This window comes from Canis aureus, chromosome 23, assembly GCF_053574225.1.
Source record: "Canis aureus isolate CA01 chromosome 23, VMU_Caureus_v.1.0, whole genome shotgun sequence".
Classification (NCBI taxonomy): Eukaryota; Metazoa; Chordata; class Mammalia; order Carnivora; family Canidae; genus Canis; species Canis aureus.
In genome coordinates, this window is record NC_135633.1 from 17,161,056 (window position 1) to 17,178,145 (window position 17,090).

Sequence of the window (17,090 nt, forward strand, 5' to 3'; positions counted from 1 at the left end):
TCATGTTTTTCTCCCTTTCTGATGACTTCCCATGCAGCTTGTACTACATGGTTTACAAATATTTGTTTTTCAACAACCAAAATTGTCCCTCTTACTTTTGCAAAAAAACAGATTACTTCAATATTGCATTAAAGTAATGCATTGAAGATATGTGTTATATACCTTTCCAGCATATATATATATATATATATATATATATATATATATAGTCACAGGTCTACTTAAGTGCTAAAGATAGGATTCAATCCCAGGTCAGAATAACTACAGAGCTCATACTTCTTTCCCTAAACCACCACATTTCTTTTGCAAATGACAATATAGCGATGTCAACTATTCCACTATGTAAGTTTGAAATCAGTCACTTGCCAAAAACAACAATGGTAAAATAAGAAAAACTCAGGAATCCCAACCCAACTTCAGGAAATTTTTCTTAAATCCATTTCACTAACAAGGAAAAGGGGGAACACTAAAAACCTTTGAGAACTGTACCCTCATTGATGCAGACACCAACCTCAGCAAAGACTAAGACTTAACTGCCCCAGCTTATATACTCAGAAAATGTAAGGCCCACAAAGATCCAAGATAAGCTTCTCGAAATTCTTAATTCACAAAGTTAAAAAAATGAAGGATTAATCACTAAAACATAGTGATTAAATAGGACAAAATAGGATCAAATGTCATAGATAGCTAGAAGTAGAGCTTGGTCTAGAGGTCTCCTTCTTCCTAGTCAAATTCTCTTTTATTCTCCATTAAACATAGAGAAATTGGAAGAACATGAGGTATGACTCCAGTTCAGACCTACAGTCCAGCCTACCAAAGCCAGTCTTCAAACAAGGCAAGCAGACAGTCATCTAATTATGTTTCTAGGTGGTACACAGGATCTCCCTGCCCAGAAATGCCTCCTCTTCATGCCAACCTCCCTGGCTCGAATAGTATACATCTACCCCTTTGTAAAACTATCTGCTTTTTATAAAAACCAGGCCAACTATCAATATAAATATGCTGATGTGGTTCCAGTAAAAACCTTATTTCTAAGGATAGAAAGCTAGAGTAAAGAAGATGACTTGAGGCCCAGCGTATGTTTGTACATAGTGGGAGTTTATAAATGCCCATTGGCTTGAATAGGATTGAATCATGTTGATTTCCCAAGCAAAGGATCCAATGTTACTGCCCTTCTCCAGACTTTTAGCTAGTGCCCAAAGCAAAATCAATTGCTCCAGGAAAAAGCAGGTTTCTAAGGACAATAATAATAATATACAAGTAAAAAGAATCAGAATGTTTTTTCATGTTTAGGACCTAGGGAGCTGTACTGAAGCAAACAAAGAAACAAAAGCAAAAAACTCCCAGAGAACCTGATCCAGCTGGTCCCAGGATCAGTAAATGGGAATTGCTGAACTACAGAAAAGAGGGATTAGAGGAAGTAAGACAAAGCATACCAGTGTGAAATGATAAGGGCTTAGACTATGGCAATGAAGATAGAGGACAGAAAATGGATTCCAAATATATTTCTGAGACTAAAATCAGAAATACTGGCTAATTGATGAGATATTAAAGTAACACAAAAATGACAGTGGAATTTTCAATTTGGGCAACTACATGAATGGTTATTTCACTAGCAAAGTTAGAATATGAGGAAAAAGGAACCATATTTGAGATAGAAAATGAGCTTGGCCTGAGTATGTTATTTCTGGTATGGAAACAGAAAATCTTGATGGAAGTATCTAAAAAATAGGTAAATTTTTAGATACAGGAGAAAGCAGGACTAAAGATAAGGATTTTTTAAAGCCATTAACATGCAAGTGTCTTGGAAGGGAATAAGGAGAAATTAGTTTGGAGGTAAAAAATGAAAAATATCCAATAGTGGACAGTGAAAACAGTGGCAAGACAAATATTAACATGCAAACTTTACTTCTCTAATTGCCAGTCTAATTTTCCCCGTGTCTCCCCCTCAAAAAAGGAATGGTTTACTTTGCTGGAGAGAGTCAAAATCAACCTTAGGAATGAGGAGGCAAGAATAAAAGGGAAATGGGGAAAGAAAGAATTACAGGAGGCTAGGTGTCGAGAGAGATTTGGGGGATTTATGGAAGGAGATGCCCCACAGTACATGGGGGCTATGATGGAAGTAGATAGGATTGGAAGGAAATTCTTACAAACTTTTCTGTGGCATATGTATGATCATAGTTTTTGAGAAATTTTATTTTTTTATTTTTTTAAGATTTTATTTATTTATTCAAGAGAGAGAGAGAGAGGCAGAGACAGAGGCAGAGGGAAAAGCAGGCTCCATGCAGGGAGCCTGATGTGGGACTCAATCCTGGGACTCCAGGATCACACCCTGGGCTGAAGGCAGGCACTAAACCGCTGAGCCACCCAGAGATCCCCAAGATAAATTTTTTAAAAAGGATTATTGTGAAGTTAACTTTGTTTGTTGTGCTATGTTTCTTTCATTTCAGCACCACTCCAAGCCTGAATCCTGGAGACCTATGCTTAATAAAGAATAAAGAATTATTAGACTTGATAATATAGTAAGAAAGTATGGTTTCTGGAATACTATCATTACATTAAAAAAATACAGTCCCTAGAGTAGTATCACTCAGGGTACATGAATTAAGGGACATAAGAGTTTGAATGTGACATTAGATATTAACTGGATTGGAATGAACTCAATTTACTTTGACTTCTCCTTGCTATTTCCCAAACCTGAGCTCAAGCTCTTATCACTTTTCTTCTATTTCATTGCTCTGTTTCCAGTCTCAGCAACCTCTCTGTCACACCTTGAGTCCAACCCCTTACACTACATATATGAATTTTCTCAGATACAGAGCTTATTATGCCACTTCTTGGACCTTTGGGGACCCTTCATTTTTTTTCCAGAAGCAAATCCAAACACATTACTATTCTAAGTGGATATGGTGGGTTGGCATTCAGCATCCATTAAGTGTGTGCCTTCCTAAACCATAGAGGATGAAAAATTAAAACTGCCTTTCCCAGATTGTCTACAGCTGGACTTCCAGAATCAAAAGGGTCTACAAATGAATACACATCCACATAAGTAAGAAGGCAAAAAAGGAGGAGAGACCAACTTTATGCTACTTCAGCTACTGATACAGGCAAGTATGATCATGGAGATACTGGGCTTTCCGGCAGCAAAGCTCCAGAAGCTAGCCTAGCTTCATAGATGTTGAGAAGCAATTATAGTCATAGCAGTGATCAGACTTAGTTTTAAACACTTCTAATCATCTTATAAGTACCTAATTCCCCATATTAAACTTTTTCTGTTTAAAATATGTGGAGAGGGGGATGCCTGGGTGGCTCACCGGTTGAGCATCTGCCTTCGGCTCAGGGCATGATCCTGGGATCCGGGATTGAGTCCCGCATCGGGCTCCCTGCATGGAGCCTGCTTCTCCTTCTGCCTGTGTCTCTGCCTCTCTCTCTTTCTCTCTGTCTCTCATTAATAAATAAAATCTTCTTAAAAATAAATAAAATAAAAATATGTAGAGAGGTTTCTGTTTCTCTTGAAGGGAACCCTGACTGATTGATACAAATTACATTAAAAACATTTTACGGGACGCCTGGGTGGCTCAGTGGTTGAGCATCAACCTTCAGCTCAGCGTGTGATCCTGGAGACCCAGGATCGAGTCCCACATCGGGTCCCCAGCATGGAGAACTCCTTCTCCCTCTGCCTGTGTCTCTGCCTCTCTCTCTCTCTCTCTCTCTCTCACTCTCTCTCTGTCTCTCTCATGAATAAATAAATATTTTAAAAAAAACATTTTACAATTTGGCCTCCAATCCTCACCTCAAACGTTGAATCATTCTTATAAAGATACTTCATGCTATAACCACACAGGATCATTTGCCATTCCAGAATTTAATCTATTCTTTCCTCTCTCATCTTTGCAAGTGCTGTTCCTTCTGTTTTCATTGCCCTTGCTCCACTTCCTAATTTATTAGTTATCTATTGCTACATAACAAAGTACCCCAAAACTTAATAGCTTATAACAACATTTATTATCTTGTGTTGTGGGTCAGAAACTGGGTCCTCTGCTTCAGAGCTCTCACAGAGTTGCAATCAGAGCATTGGCCAGGGCTATATTCATCTCAAGGCTCTATTAGAAAGGAATCAACTCCAGGTTCATTCATACTGTTGTTGGCAAGATTTAGCTCTTTGTTTGCTTTTGGCCAAAGTTTGCCCTCAGTACTTTTCCATTGGGGCAGCTCAGAAAATGGCAATTTGCTTCGTCAGAGCAAGCAAGAGAAAAAGCCAAAGATGGTGATAGCAGGATGGAAATCATCTTTTAGATCTAATCTTGGATGTGACATTCTATTACTTTTGCTATTATTCTATTCATTATAAGTATCACTATGTCCAGACCATACTTAAGGGGAGGGGATTTGCAAAAGCATAAATACCAGAACTCAGGGATCACTGGGAGCCATTTTAGAAGGCTGCCTCCCATCACATTAATGAATCTTTCTCATTCCTTCTCTTTGCAATTTGATTATATAATGCTTATTACATAATGCTTATTAACCAATTATCATTGGTTGTATATATACATTATTTTTTTAATCTTTAGTACTTGTGCAGCACATGCTAAGCTAGCACATACTTAGCTGGCTCTCAGTAAATGTTGTTGAGTGAATGAATGTACATATTCTTTGGGATTTCATGAGTTGTAAGTCTTACCTTTATCCAGGTATTTATACTAAGTGTTAAGATCATTCACATAGGGCCAACTGTTCCTGTCTGCCTAAATATTGTTCATATTGATGTCTTTTAGTATAGAATGCAATTGTAAACAAACCAGAAGAATGCAGAAAGGTTATTGTATTTGAACTTTACTCTCTGAGTTGGCTATTGACTCACCATTGGGAGCAATCTCATTAATATTCATTTTAACAAGGAAACTGCAATGTGTTTTGAACCATGGTCAAGTCAAGAAATTGAAGTCCCTCAACAATCACAAAGCCAATAAATATTCACCAAAAAAAAATGGTTTCTTGATGTTTATTTTAGTCTTTGAAGTCTAGGATAGTTTCCTGGCAATCTGGAATTCTGCATACTAAATACTAGTGTTTTCTAGAAGTTAGATCCCTTTTGAAACATTTCCAGACTTTATTATTTACTACTCCAATTGTGTTGTTATTTTCTCTTTTTTAAAGATTTTATTTATTTATTCATGAGAGACACAGAGAGAGAGAGAGAGGCAGAGACATAGGCAGGAGAAGCAGGCTCCCTCAGGGGAGCCTGATGAGGGACTTGATCCCAGGACCCCAGGTCACAACCTGAGCCAAAGGCAGATAGATGCTCAACCACTGAGCCACCCAGGTGCCCCATGTGTTGTTATTTTCTTTGGATTTAGTCTTCAGCTAAGTTGAAGACATTCTTTGTGATCAAAAAAGAAAAAAACAGTTGAGACTAAAATCCTTATGAATATGAAAAGACCTAATAGAATACTCCATGTGCATATTCTTTTATCTGTGAAGATTATCGTTTCATCGAAAGTCAACATCATAAATAATCATAGTAATAGCAAATAATAATAGCAAACTACATAAGACTACTATACCATAACAAAAAAAATATCTTAAAAGCATATTATGTTAATGTCCATTAGTAGGTTTTTGAAAAGAATCTACTAAAAAGCAGTAAGAGAAAAGAAGACAGTTACATACAAGGGGAAACCCCTATAAGGCTATCTGGGATATTAAGATAGCAGAATAGTTAATATCTATTTTTCAGGACAAACTTTGAAGGCCAGAGGGAGTAGCAAAATACATTCAAAGGGTTGAAAGGGGAAAATCTGCAGCCAAGAATACTCTATCCAACAAGGTATCAGTCAGAATAGAAGGAGAAATAAACACTTCCCCAGACAAAGAAAATCGAAAGGAGTTCAAGACCACTAAATCAGCCCCATAGGAAATATCAAAGGGAACTCTGAGTGGAAAGGAAAGACCATAAGTGAGAGTATGAAAAGTAAAAAAATATAAAAGCAGTAAAAATAAGTATTTCTGTAAAAATCAGGCAAGGGATTCCTAGAATAAAATGATGTGAATATGATACCATATACCTAAAACATGGAGAAGAGAGGAGTAAAGAATACACAACTGATAAATTATTGAACACTACATCTGAAACTAATGATGTACTCTATGTTGGCTAATTGAATTTAAATTTTAAAAAAAGAATGGGTTCAAACTTAAGCAACCATCAACTCAATATAGACTGCTATATGCAGATGCTTTATACAAACCAAATGGTAACCACACATCAGAAACCAGTAATAGACATGCAAAAAATAAAAAGAAACAAATCCAAATATATCACTGAAGAAAGCCAAGAAACCATGAAAGAGAGCAAGAGAAAAAAGGGGCATAAAATCTAGAAAAACAACCACAAACCAGTAACAAAATGGCACTAAATACATATCTATCAATAATTACTTTGAATGTTTAAATGGACTAAATGCTCCTATCAAAAGACATAGGGTATCAGAGTGGATAAAAAAAACAAGACCCATCTGCCTACAAGAGATTCATTTTAGACCAAAAGACATCTGCAAATTGAAAGTGAGAGGATGGAGAAACATTTATCATGCAAATGGATGTCAAAAGAAAGCCAGAGTAACAATACTTATATTGAATAGAGTAAACTTTAAAACAAAGACTCTTGGGATGCCTGGGTGGCTCAGTCAGTTGAGCATCTGACTCCTGATTTTGGCTGAGGTCATGATCTCAGGGTCGTATGATGGGGCCTCGTGTTGGGCTCTGCACTGGGCATGGAGCCTGCCTAAGATTCTCTCTCTTCTTTCTCCCTTTCCTAAGGCTCCTCCCCAACATAAATAAATAAATAACTGTAACAAGAGACAAGGAGGGATCCCTGGGTGGCGCAGCAGTTTGGCGCCTGCCTTTGGCCCAGGGCGCGATCCTGGAGACCTGGGATCGAATCCCACGTCGGGCTCCCAGTGCATGGAGCCTGCTTCTCCCTCTGCCTGTGTCTCTGCCTCTCTCTCTCTCTCTGTGACTATCATAAATAAATAAAAATTAAACAAAAAAAGAAAAACAAGAGACAAGGAAAGAAACTACATATAATAATAAATGGGACAATCCAATAGGAAAATTTAACAATTTTAAATATTTATGTATCCAATATGGGAGCACACAAACACATAAAGTAGTTAATAACAAACATAAAGAAACTAATTAATAGCAACACAATAATAGTAGGGGATTTTAACACCCCACTTACATAAATGGATATCATCCAAACAGAAAATCATCAAGAAAATAGTGGCTTTGAATAACACTCTGGACCAGATGGATTTAACAGATATATTTAGAACATGCTATCCTAAAACAGGAAAACACATATTCTTTTCAAGTGTATATGGAACATTCTCCAGAACAGATCACATATTAGGCCACAAAACGAGTCTCAACAAATTAAAAAAGACGAAAGTCATACCATGCATCTTTTTTCACCTTAACACTATGAAACTAGATATCAACAAGAAAAAATATGGAAAAAAGCACAAATACATGGAGGTTAAATAACATGCTATGTATTAAACGATGAATTGGTCAACCAAGAAATCCAAAAAGAAAGAAAAAGTTACATGCAGACAAATGAAAGTGAAAACACAATGGCCTAAAATCTTTGGGATGCAGCAAAAGCAGTTCAAAGAGGGAAGTTTATATATAGGCCTATTTTTTTTTTTTAACATTTTTTTCTTTTTTTTTTAATTATTTTTTTTATTTATGATAGTTACACACAGAGAGAGAGAGAGAGAGAGAGGCAGAGACACAGGCACAGGGAGAAGCAGGCTCCATGCACCGGGAGCCCGACGTGGGATTCGATCCCGGGTCTCCAGGATCACTCCCTGGGCCAAAGGCAGGCGCCAAACCGCTGTGCCACCCAGGGATCCCTATATAGGCCTATTTTAAGAAACAAGAAAAATCTCAAACAACTTAGCCCTATACCTAAAAGAGCTAGAATAAGAAGAATAAACAAAACCCAAAACCAACAGAAGGAAGGAAATATTAAAGACTAGAGCAGAAATAAAGTATATAGAAACTAAAAAAATTTAAAAAATAGAATATCAATGAAACCCAGAGCTAGTTCTTTAAAAAGATGAACAAAACTGGGATCCCTGGGTGGCGCAGCGGTTTGGCGCCTGCCTTTGGCCCAGGGCGCGATCCTGGAGACCCGGGATCGAATCCCACGTCAGGCTCCCGGTGCATGGAGCCTGCTTCTCCCTCTGCCTATGTCTCTGCCTCTCTCTCTCTCTCTGTGTAACTATCATAAATAAATAAAAATTAAAAAAAAAAAAAGATGAACAAAACTAATAAACTGCTAGCCAGAGTCATAAAAAAAAGAGAAAGAGAGAGAGAGGACCAAGGGCACCAGGGTGGATCAGTAGTTGAGCATTTGCCTTTGGGTCATGTCCTGATCCCAGGGTCCTGGGATCAAGTTCTGTATCAGCTCCCCTAAGAGAGCCTGCTTTTCTCCCTCTGCCTATATCTCTGCCTCTTTGTGTGTGTCTCTCATGAATGAATAAATAAAATCTTTAAAGAGAGAGAGAAAGAGGACTCAAATAAAATCAAAAATGAAAGAGGAGAAATAACAACTAACACTACAGAAATACAAAGAATTATAAAAATTCTTTTATAACTTTTTAATTATAAAATTTGTCCACTTTGCCAACAAAGTGGACAAACTAGAAGAAATGGATAAATTCCTAGAAACATATAACCTACAAAACTGATGCAGGAAGAAATAGAAAATTTGAATGGATCAAATACCAGCAATGAAATTTAATCAGTAATCATAAAACCCCTAACAAGCAAAAGTCCAAGACCAGACAGCTTCATAGGCAAATTCTACAACACATTTAAAGAAGAGTTAATATCTATTCTTCTTTATTCCAAAAAATAGAAGAGGAAAGAAAACTTCCAAATTCATTCTATAAGGCCAACATTACACTGAAACCAAAACCAGATAAAGACATCATGAAAAAAAAGAACTACAGGCCAATATCTCAGATGAATATAGATGCAAAAATACTCAACAAAACATTATCAAACAAAATCCAACAATACATTAACAAAATCATCCACCATAATAAGGTGAGATCTATTACTGGGATGCAAGGGTGGTTCAATATCCACAAATCAAGGATTCCTGGGTGGCTCAGCTGGTTAAGCATCTGACTCTTATTTTGGCTCAGATCATGATCTCAGGGTTGTAAGATCAAGCCCCATGTCCACACCTAGTGAGAAGCCTGCTTAAGAACCTCTCTCTCCCTCTCCCTCTGCCGTCCCCAACTCCCTCTCTAAATATATATATTTATAAATATATATGTGCATATGTTTATATATGTTTATATTTGCATATACATTTGTAAATCAACAAACATGACACATCACAATAAGAGAAAGAATGCAAACCACACGATCATTTCAACAGATGCAAAAAAAAAAAAGCATTTAACAAAGTATAACACCCATTCATCATAAAACCCTCAACAAGGTAGATTAACAAACCTCAATATAATAAAGGCCTTATATGTAAACCCATAGCTCACATCATATGCAATGGGGAAAAACTGATAACTTTTCCTATAAGGTCAGGAACAAGAAAGGATGTCCTCTCACCACTCTCATTCAACATAGTACTAGAAGTTCTATCCACACCAATCAGGTAAGAAAAAGAAATAAAAGGCATCCAAATTAGTAAGGAAGAAGTAAAACTTTCACTATTTGCAGATGACATGATACTATATAGAGAGAGCCTTAAAGACTCCACCAGAAAACTAACAGATCTGATAAGTGAATTCAGTAAAGTCACAAGATACAAAATCAATGTACAGAAATCTGTTGCATTCCTATACACTAATAATGAAGCAGCAGAGAGTGAAATTAAGAACATAATCCCAGGGATCCCTGGGTGGCTCAGTGGTTTAGCTCCTGCCTTTGGCCCAGGGCGTGATCCTGGAGTCCCAGGATCGAGTCCCACGTCGGGCTCCCTGCATGGAGCCTGCTTCTCCCTCTGCCTGTGTCTCTGCCTCTCTCTCTCTCTCTCTCTCCCTATGTCTATCATGAATAAATAAATAAATCTTTAAAAAAAAAAGAACATAATCCCACTTACAATTTCACCAAAACCAATAAAATATCTATGGATAAACTTAACCAAGGAGGTGAAAGACTACTCTGAAAACTATAAAACATTGATGAAATTTAAGATGACACAAAGAAGTGGAAAGACATTCCATGCTCATGGATTGGAAGAACAAATATTGTTAAAATGTCTCTACTGCCCAAAGGAATCTACACATTTAATGTGATCCCTATCAAAATATCAACAGCTTTTTTCACAGAATTAGAACAAACAAACAATCCTAAAATTTATATGGAACCAAAAAAGACCCCAAACAGCCAAAGCAATCTTGAAAAAGAAAAACAAAACCAAAAGTATCATAATTCCAGGCTTCAAGTTATATTACAAAGCTGTAGTAATCACAACAGTATGGTACTGGCATAAAAATAGACACACAGATCCATGGAGCAGAATAGAAAACCCAGAAATAAACCCACAATTGTATGGTCAACTAATATTCGACAAACAAGGAATGATTATACAATGAGAAAAGACAGCCTCTTCAACAAAATAGTGTTAGGAAAACTGGACAGCTACATATAAAGCATGAAACTGGACCACTTTCTTGCACCATATACAAAAATAAATGCAAGATTGATAAAAGACCTAAATGTGAGACCTGCAACCATAAAATCCTTGAAGAGAACACAGGCAATAATTTTGCTGACATCAGCCATAGCTACATTTTTCTAGATATGTCTCCTGAGGCAAGGGAAATAAAAGCAAAAATCAACTATTAGGGCAGCCCGGGTGGCTCAGTGGTTTATTTTTTATTATTATTATTATTATTTTTTTTTTTTTTTTTTTTTTTTTTAATGATAGTCACAGAGAGAGAGAGAGAGGCAGAGACATAGGCAGAGGGAGAAGCAGGCTCCATGCACCGGGACCCCGACGTGGGACTCGATTCCCGGTCTCCAGGATCACGCCCTGGGCCAAAGGCAGGCGCTAAACCGCTGCGCCACCCAGGGATCCCTGGCTCAGTGGTTTAGCGCCACCTTCAGCCCAGGGTGTGATCCTAGGGACCTGGAATCGAGTCCCACATCCGGCTCCTCTGCCTTCTCTCTGCCTCTCTCTCTGTATCTCTCGCAAATAAATAAACAAAATCTTTTTTTTTTTAAGTCAACTATTAACACTACATCAGAATAAAGTCTGCAGAGTGAAGGAAATAATCGATAAAACTAAAAGGCAAGCTACTGACTGTGAGAAGATATTTGCAAATGACCTATCCAGTAAACAGTAGCCAAAATATATAAAGAACTTATACAACTCAACACCAAAAAACCAAATAATCCAATTTAAAAATGAGCAGAAGACATGAACAGATATTTTTCTGAAAAAGACCAAGAGACGCATAAAAAGATGCTCAACATCATTCATCATCAGGAAAATGCAAATCAAAACTGCAATGAGATATCACCTCACACCTGTCAGAATGGTTAAAGTAAAAAACACAAGAAATAACAAGTGTTGGTGAGGATGTGGAGAAAAAGGACGCTTTGTGCACTGTTGGGATACAACTGATTCATCTAGTGTTGAAAACCGTATGAAGTTTCCTCAAAAAGTAAAAAATATCCAGTAATCACACAACTGGGTATTTACTCAAAAATACAAAAACACTAATTCAAGGGATACATGCACCACCCCTATTTTTTGTAGCATTATTTACAATAGCCAAATTATGGAAGCACCCCAAGTTCCAACAAGAGATGTGATGTATATATATTCCCATATATATAGGAATATTATTCAGCCATAAAAAAAGAATGAAGTCTTGCCATTTACAACATGGTTGAATCTAGAGAGTACAATGCTAAGTGAAATAAGCCAGAGAAAGACAAATACCATAGGATTTCACTCATATGTTGAATTTAAGAAACAAAACAAATAAGCAAAGGAAGAGAGAGAGAGAGAAACCAAGAAACAGACTCTTTAACTATAGAAAACAAACTGATGGTCAACAGAGGGAGCTGGGTGGGAGGATGGGTGGGATAGGTGATGAGGATTAAAGAGTACACTTATCATGATGAGCATTGAGCAATGTATAGAATTGTTGAATCACTATATTGTATACCTGAAACTAATATAACACTGTTCATTTACTATACTAGAATTAAAATTTTAAACTTAATAAAAAACAAAAACAGAAAATAATCTATTAAAGATATACTATCAAGTGGAAAAACAACAGAAATTTCTGTGGTAGAGGTAGGGTTAAGAGATGTCTAAATCCAACTAGATCAAGCATGGAAAATACATCTGGGTTGTAAATCTAGAAAGGAGGACGGCAGAAGGTGTATGCCATTAGTAGACAAAAGAGACAATGTGAACTTACCATGGATATTGACTGATCTGTCGAGGCAAACCTGATCCCAATTTGGACTAAAACATGGTTTTGCCTGTGGTGGATCTTGCCCTGTTGCTGACACCCCAATGCAGGTAAGTCAAAGTATTAAGATGCACAATCAAATAACACTTAAAGAACGCTGGGTGCCCTACATCTGCACAGGGGAAAAAGTCATGTGATGCCAACCAGAGCTGTGGAACAATTCAATCTTTAATATAAGCAAGAGAATATTCCCATCCTTGCTCCCACTTCTATATGTCCCCTTTCTAATACCACCCCACCACAGGAAAAGGAGGTACTAACCCAACTGGTAACAGCCAAGATCTCTACTGGTGGGTGGAGCTATTCTGCTTTAAAGCTCATTACCTATTCCTAGCACTCAATGGATGCTTTCTGTCTCAGATCCTGGCAGGGCCTGGTTCCTAGAGGCAAGCAGGACATTCAAACATGCTCACAAGCAAGTATGGTCACCTTACATATGGCATTAAGTTTTTCCCACTGCTCTTGCCCTAATTACACTCCAATGAGTACAATTATGTCTTCTACTAGATGCACTGACCACTTCTACTTGTTTCTTTCCCATGACGCATGATGACGATTTCCTCTAGCTATCAGGTACCATGGCCTCTACCCAAGACCTGCTTCTTCTATATTCTCTGGGAACTGCCACACTCACAAGGTACCACTGACTATGCAAAATTCTTCTGCTGCTTCTCTGGTTATGTTCTAGAATGCATCTACCAAGGAAAAATGCTATCCCCTAGATGATGACTTGTCTACTAGAGACTGCTGCCTTTTCCTTCAGTTACCAGAAAATTCTTCAAGCACTGCCATCTCTGCCAGGTATTACTGTAGTTGTTATTGCCTGACACTAGTGCTGATGCACTGGAATCCTTAAATTCCCAAAGTTAAGAAATGAGTCTAGATAGGCTTGTGAGATTTAGCAAAACAAATACCAGAAAATCCAATTTCAGAAAATTCAGAAAATCCAAATTCAGAAATCTGAATTTCAGTCAATAATAATATTTTATTGTAAGTATATCCCATATATATGTGTGAAGTAATATTTTGTGCATACATACCAAAAATTATTGTTTACTTGAAATTCAAATTTAACTGGGTGTCATGTATTTTATCTACCAATCCTAGTGGATGATAAGAGAATTAGTACTTCTCATTCCATTTGTGCTTAACTCTATTAGAAATGGACCAGAGGGCAGCCCTGGTGACTCAGTGGTTTAGCGCCACCTTTGGCCCCAGGCGTGATCCTGGAGACCAGCATCAAGTCCCACCTCAGGCTCCCTGCATGGAGCCCGCCTCTCCCTCTCTCTCTCTGTGTGTCTCTCATGAATAAATAAGTAAAATCTTTTTAAAAATTTTTTAAAATGGCAAATATATGAAATAAGCTCACTATTACTCATAATAAGAAAAATGAAAATTAAAACTAATCCCTGCTATACCAATTCTATCAGATTGGCACAAATTCAAAAAAAATATGATAGAATATTCTTTTGACCCAGGTATGCAGAGCACTCTCATCTATTACTTTTGAGAATCCCATAGAGAGGACTTTGGTAATATCTGGGGGGAAAAAAAAGTTAAATTACTTACATAAAAGGTCATTCACTGTTTAACTCTATGGGTAACAGCAACCCAAACATCCATCAAAAGGAGTTTGGTTGAAGAAACTATGATAAATCAATAAACTGGAATTCTCCATACTTGTCAAAAAAAATGAGGTAGATCTCCATTCTTTAATTATACTAAGTGATCTTCAGGATATATTACTAAGTGAAAAAAAAGAGGAAGTTACAGAACACTATACTTAGTGTAATGATAGGACAGCAAACACAAACATTTTTATTTCTATTTATATTTGTGTATGTATTCACTTATATTTACAAAAATCCTGTAAACAAAGACTAAAATGTTTAAATATAGGAAAAGGAGGTAACAGAGTAGAGGACTGAGAATGGGCATGATACTTCTCCAAATATGCCTTATTATGTAGTTCTAACTTTGGAAACATAGAAAACTTTGACATTTCAAAAGTAAACTTAAGCAATTTCTAAAAATAAAAAAACAAACTGAGGAACCACTAAAAAAACAGGAGATTATTTCAAGGAGCTCAATCACAGCTATTTTGACTCTACATTATTAGTGATACATGCTTTTTTAATATTTTATTTATTTATTTATTTATTTATTATGAGTGACACACAGAGAGAGAGAGGCAGGTACATAGGCAGAGGGAGAAGCAGGCTCCATGAAGGGAGCCCGATGTGGGACTCGATCCGGGGACTCCAGGATCACGCCCTGAGCCATAAGGCAGACGTTCAACCGCTGAGCCACCCAGGCATCCCTAGTGATACATGTTCTAAGGACAAATAGAGCAGTAAGTATATATAAATTTCATTTGGTAACCAAATAGCCAATAGTAATATTGATATTTTTATTTTGAATCTATTTTCTTATAATATAAATAATTACTTAATGTTATTAGGTAATAAGATTTGCAATGTGAGATTAAAGAGATACAACTATTAAAATTGGTTATATTTAAAATCTTGTAATATTACATTTAAATTAGGAATAGCAGTATACACTCTAAACTGTTATTTTCTTCCAAATGTATATATTTCCAACAAACAAACAAAAAATATATATTCCCTAGCTCTGTCTTCTGAAAAGGACTAAAAGTAATGACAGTCCAATAGCTATAAATACATCTAGCAACCAAGACTGTGGTCTCTAAATACCATTCCCCATTGAAAGAATACAGAACTCCTTGGAGGAATGGCTGGTTCCAGGTCTAAAACAGGAAATACAGAAGATAAGCCAGGAAGGAACCAAAATGCAAGAAAGCCGTCCTGTCAAAAAAAAAAAACAGTATGATGTGGTTACCACTTGCCAAATATGGAACTACACAACAAAAGTCATACTAAATGCTATCAATCAAGTATATAAAACCCATAAATTTGCAGTTATACTAAAAACAATTAAATTCCACACATTGGACATCATTGCTAGTAAGTAGGCACTAACTCTTAAAAGAAAGAATTGGCATCTTTCTTGCCTTTCCTGAATGGACAGTATTTCAAGGTAACCAAATAGCCCCAGTTTATACAGAAAAGTTTTTTACAGAAATGACACTAATAAATAAATAATTAGAAATTCACCATTTTTTAATCCCTAATAAAGTGGATTCAGGCTACCATCCTAATGGATAAAATGATTAGATAAAATATTGATTAGAACCCCCATGATAAGTCTTAAAGTGAGGACAAGCAGATATTGTGGGCTCTCTGATGTAACATGAAGCACACAGTACCACTTATAAAGTATTCTGGCCAGAATAGTCAAACCTCTAAAGCCAAACTGCATTTATGAAAATATGAGGAGAAAAAGCACAAAGTAAATAACCCTATAAGGAAGAAAACAGATAAATCCAGAATATAGGAATAGTCCATATAACCCAATCAACCTAATGTGATAGTCTTTATGTATCAGTGTGGCTAGATTTTAGTCCCTGGTTATTCAATCAAACACTAATCTAAATGTTGCTATGAAGGTATTTTGTATATGTAAGTCCATAATCAATTGAATTTAAGTTAAGGGAGATCGTCCTACATAATCTGGATGGGTCTGATTTGATCAGTTGAAAGAATTTAAGAGCAGAACAGAGGCTGTACAGAAAAATTTTATCTGTGCATAGTGGTTTCAGTTCATGCTCACAAATTCCATTTCTATCTTGTCTTACCAGCTTTCCCAACTGAGTATGCCAATTCTTTGCAATAAATGTCTTATATCTCCCATTTGTTCTGTTTCTCTGGTCAAACCCCAATACATCCAGTTTCTGCAATAACTTAATCGCATGAAAAAAGGGGGGGGGGGAAGACTGCTTTCAAAGGAAATTTCAAATATAACAGTCAAAATGTAATGAGAGGATCTTGTTTGGATCCTAATTCAAAACAAAGTAGTAAAAATTTACTATCTGTAAGGATAGTAGATAATCTAGGAAATATAATTATGAACTGGCTGCTTCTAAGCCTTGTTTTCCATGTAGCAGAGTGATAAAACTGACCTGGGTTTTGCTGTCTGGAGTAAACTGTGTCATTTCCCATTGGCCTGTCTGTGGCAACAAAGACCCAAACAACCAAGGTGGATAGTTCCCAGCTCTTGAAATTTCTGACTTCATTCCCCCTGGCCCTGTCAGAAAACACTAGCTTGACCTTTCCTTGTTAAACATGATAATGGTAAGGTTTGAGTTTTGCACTTACATGAAGAGAAAAGTGACTTCTTTGATCCTTAGGTTATTAGGCCTAGCTGGCTTGGGGGAAAAAAAATAGACTTACAGCCAGAAGAGTTTAAAGGAGAGAGATGTCTGATTGACAGTATTAAAACACTGATGTGACAGGATGTGACAGCTAGAGAAGAGAATGTTAACTTGTCTCCTAGCCAAAAAGGTTGTCAGGGAAGTGGATTCCTGATTTCAGTAAAATAGAAAGTGTTCAAAGGAAAAGCAAATAATGGTAGAGGTGTTGTTGGCTGGAGAATGGGAATTCCTGAGGTCAAACTGAGATAGCTAAAGCA

At 36.8% G+C, this 17,090-nt stretch overlaps 1 protein-coding gene across 31 annotated transcripts in view; it reads right to left on the reverse strand.

Annotated features, from left to right (window-relative positions):
- The window catches only part of LOC144294674 (uncharacterized), a 133,754-nt gene that overhangs the window by 113,066 nt on the left and 3,598 nt on the right, over positions 1 to 17,090 (reverse strand). For 5 of the 31 annotated variants that reach the window (XR_013362058.1, XR_013362063.1, XR_013362066.1 and 2 more), the window contains one exon: positions 15,283 to 15,367. The exons of 22 other annotated variants lie outside the window; for them this stretch is intronic. The gene's annotated coding sequence lies outside the window, so the exon portion shown is untranslated. Of the gene's footprint in view, positions 1 to 14,003; positions 14,875 to 14,935; positions 15,368 to 16,581; positions 16,707 to 17,090 lie in introns of those variants that run through there. 4 more of the 31 variants (XR_013362074.1, XR_013362065.1, XR_013362069.1 and 1 more) reach the window with 4 other exon arrangements.